The following is a 4,352-nucleotide window of genomic DNA, read 5'->3' as shown; positions in this document are numbered from 1 at the left end:
TAAATAAAAGGTTTTTTTGACACCCCCCCCCCCTCAGGGCTCCCCGGTTTGGGCCTGGCTACTAAAAGGGCTTTGTTGGCTACAGCCACGCGGCCGCTTCCCGGCCGGCACCTCCCGGCCTAAAGTCAATAACGAGTCACCTGGCACGAGATTATATTTTATATATATATATATATATAAAAAAATATATATATTTATGTCGATCCGGTGGATGGGGGCGATGGGGAGCCCCCCCACCCCCCCCCCCCTGTGGCAGAGGGGCCAGCGGAGGTGGTGGCCACCGGGTCCCTTTCCCGGAGGTTTTTGGCTGCTGGATGGAGGGGGGGGGGGGGTGGGGGGGGTGTTTCCAGTGGCACTGGGGGGGGGGGGGGGGTGTCACCTTGGGAAGGGGGGGGACACACACACCGAGCACTGGACCTGCTGCACGTCCGGCCACCCTGCCCTTAAAAAATCCTCAGTGCTGGGGGGGGTTTTTTTTGCCTTCTCCTGGAGTTTGGTTTAATTTTTTTCCAGCGGGATCCCGGGAGGGGCTTTAAAGTGGATTTAAGGAGGGGGCTCGGAGCATCCTGGTCCAGTGGGAGGTGTCCCTGCCCAGGACAAGGAGGGGGGGGGGCACTGCCAGGGGGTGGTGGTGGTGGTGGGGCTTTAAGGTCCTTCCCACCCCAAACCATTCCATAATTCCATGATTCTATGGTTTTGGGAGGGGGACACACACACACACACACACACGGCGGGAAGGGAGCGGGATGCTCGGGATCCCACACCGGTGGGACCACCGGCATCTCCAGCGGGTTGGCCATTCCAAGAGGGACCCGCGTCCGGTTGGAAAGGAACAAAAAAAAAAACAAAACCCCCCCCAATATTCCCCCGAATCCGGCCGGAAAAGAGCCGCCGGGAGCAGAGAGGCCCTCAGTCCATCAACGCGGGGGGGGGGTGACAAAAGGGGCAGCGGCGGGTCACCACGCGTGGCACGTGCCCCAGCTCCATGTATTCCCTCCTTGTTCCCTGCTCCTCCATCCATCCATCCCTCCCTCCCTCTCCATTGTCCTCGCCCTCCTCCGGGAACGCTGACTCAGCGCCCCGCGTCCCTCCTCATCAATGCCCCCCCCCCCCCCCAATCCCAAGGCAGCGAGCTTCCCTTTGCAGCACAATTTTGGGATATCGGAGCCCCCCCCCCCCTCCAAGAATGGGTAAAGAAACCCCCTCTTCCCTATTTTTTTTCCTCCCCCCCCCCCCCCCCAGGAACGTTGGGAAAGCGAACCCTGAGCTGAGCGTCGTGGGAGCGATAGGAGAACCCCCCCCACTATGTCCCATGGGAATGACTCAACCGCCCCCTTGGGAAGCAGAGATGGGAGGTGAAGGATCACCCCCCGCCCCCCCCAACTAAAAAAATAATATATCTAATAAATAAATACTAAGGGGGCTGGGAGCTGCGGGGCAGGAGCGGGAGCCCCCAGGGACACGGGGAGGGAGTGACTCCATCCCGCAGGAACGTCAGGAATCTGTCCCTCCCCAGGGAAAGGGCACACAGGTCTGGCAGGTCCAGGCGTTCTCCAAGGGGGAGACCCCGGAGAGGGATCAGAGCGGGGGGGTGGGGGGGGGTGACTCCCCAGCCCTCGGAGAAGATGCTGCAGGATCTCCCATCCCAGTTCCCAAGGGAGAGAAAAACCACCGGGAGTGGGGCGGGGGTGGGGGGGCTGAGGTCAGGAGCTGAGCCCCTGGGGCAGCCCCGTCCCCCCCCCCGCCCCCACTTTGAGTGGGAAACACTGAAAATATTCCCAAATTTGGGTCGTAAGGGAGGGGGGGGGAAGAGCCCACGATAACCCCGCGGTGGAGGGGAGCTGCCAGCAGCCACCCACCACGGGGGTCCCACCTTCTCCTTCCCCCCTTGGGGAAGGTTTGATGTCGTCCCCCCCCCCCCCCCCAACCCCCCCGGTGTCCATGCCCCCTTGGGGACCACAACTGCCACCCGCCAGGGGGTGCCACCGAAAGGACGGGCTGGTGACACCGCGAGGGGTCCCCCTCCAGGGGTGAGGGGGGACGGGGACGAGGAGCCACCGGGACACCCTGCTCCATCCCCCCCCCCTAACGTCACCCCCACGGGGGACAAGGAGCCCTGTGAGGAGGACACCGAGGACACGGAGCTGCTGGCGGCCGGCAAACATCAAACACCCCGTGGGGAGCCCGGACTTTGCCCAGGGGCTGGTCCCGGCGCCAGGACGCGGAGCTGGAGGAATTCCTCGGCGGCAAAACACAACTCAGTCCTGGGGGGGCCACCAAAGCGGGGGATGTCCCAGCGGTGGGAGCCATGGAGTCACCAGCCACAGGTGTGGGGACGGACGGATGGATATCATGGATGGATGGACTGATATATGGGCAGATGGATGTATAGAGATAGCTCCGGGGAGACCTCGGAGCCCCTTCCAGTCCCTAAAGGGGGGGGCTCCAGGAAAGCTGGGGAGGGACTCTGGATGAGGGAGGGGAGCCCTAGGAGGAGGGGGAAGGGTTTGCCACTGAAAGAGGGGAGATGGAGCTGAGATGTGGGGAAGAAGTTCTTTGCTGTGAGGGTGGTGAGAGCCTGGCCCAGGTTGCCCAGAGAAGCTGTGGCTGCCCCATCCCTGGAGGGGTTCAAGGCCAGGTTGGAGGGGGCTTGGAGCAACCTGGCGTGGTGGGAGGTGTCCCTGCCCAGGGCAGGGGGTGGCACTGGATGAGCTTTAAGGTCCCTTCCAACCCAAAACGTTCTGGGATTTTATGGTGATTCCACCACTTCCCTGGGTTGGAGGGGACCTTGAAGTTCATCGAGACCAACCATCAACCCACCACTGCCCAACCCACCACTGACCCATGTCCCTCAGCACCGGCTTTTAGATCCCTCCAGGGATGGTGTTTGGGGAGCGGAGCCCTAGGACGAGGAGGAAGGGTTTTCAACCAAAAAATGGGAAACTGAACTGAGATGTGGGGAAGAAGTTCTTCACTGTGAGGGTGGTGAGAGCCTGGCCCGGGTTGCCCAGAGAAGCTGTGGCTGGAGGGGTTCAAGGCCAGGTTGGAGGGGGCTTGGAGCAAGCTGGGCTGGTGGGAGGTGTCCATCCCAGGGACTGGATGGGCTTTGAGGTCCCTCCCAACCCAACCCAACCCACCACTTCAGGGACGGACAGATGTATGGATGGACAGACGGATGGCTGGAGCTGCACCATCCCCACCGCAGCAGCCCAGGACGATGCCCGGTCCCCGGGGAGCAGAGGCCGGGGGTGACTCCGGGGCGGGGGGGGATGTTCGTGGCAGGAGAGAAGGGCAGCAGTTTTTTCCGGGGCCGGTTTCTATTTGGGGGTTGTGTTGCAAGAGCTTCCCGTGCCGTGACATCGCGCCGCGGCCGGTGACTTCATCCGCGCCTCTTGCACAAGAGCTGCCCCAGGAAAACACCCTCCGTGACAGCAGTGACACAGCCCGGGGGGTGTGTGTGTGTGGGGGGGGGGGCCAGGGGGGGCCACCACCGACCCTGGCACAGGGAAGGGTCCAGGAGCCCTTCATCCCCCCCCCGCCCCCCCCGCCTCGGGGGACACGCGGGAGCTGAGCCCTCCTGGGACACAGGGATGTGGTGCCACCAGCCCCGCACCACGGCTCCTGTGACCGCCCCGCGGAGCTCCCCGGGAGGGAGGGAGGGAGGGAGACGGCCTCAAACCCCAGGAGGTGTTGCAAACCGTGAAGTAACACAAATAAATGAAAAAAAAAAAAAAAAAATAAAAAAAGAAAAAAAAAAAAGAAGAAGAGGAAGAAGAAGGAAAGGAAAACAGAAGAGGAAAAAAGAAAGAGGAAAAAAGAAGAGGAAAAAAGATAAAAAAGAGAAAAAGAAAAGAGAAAAAGAAAAGAGAAAAAGAAAAGAGAAAAAGAAAAGATAAATAAATTAAGAAAAAGGAAAAAGAAGAGAGAATAAAGGAGAAAAAGAAGAAAAAGAAAAAGGAAAAGAGAAAAAGAAAAAAGGAGAAAAAAAGGAGAAGGAAGAAGAAGAAAAAAAGAGAAAAAGGAAAAACAAGTAAAAGAAGAAAAAGAAAAGGAAAAAAGAAAGAGGAAAAAAGAAAAAAGAAAAAAAGAAAAAAGAAAAAAGAAAAAAGAAAAAGAAGAGAAATAAAAAATATATAAAAAATTAAAATAAAATAAAAATCCTTTTCTTTTCCCATCCCACCACAAAACCCAGTAAGGAAGTTGGCCACATCCACAGGGCTCTGCACTGGCCACCCAGGGCTGACAGCGGCAACTCAATGGGCTCTTTTGGAAGCCCCCGGTGCCCCCCCCCCCCCCCCCGTGGCTGTCATTGAAACCCCCCCCCCGCCAAGAACCGGGAGCTCAAAGTGCCT

Source organism: Numenius arquata, chromosome 26 (assembly GCF_964106895.1).
Source record: "Numenius arquata chromosome 26, bNumArq3.hap1.1, whole genome shotgun sequence".
NCBI classification, from domain to species: domain Eukaryota; kingdom Metazoa; phylum Chordata; class Aves; order Charadriiformes; family Scolopacidae; genus Numenius; species Numenius arquata.
This window is presented reverse-complemented; position numbering follows the sequence as displayed.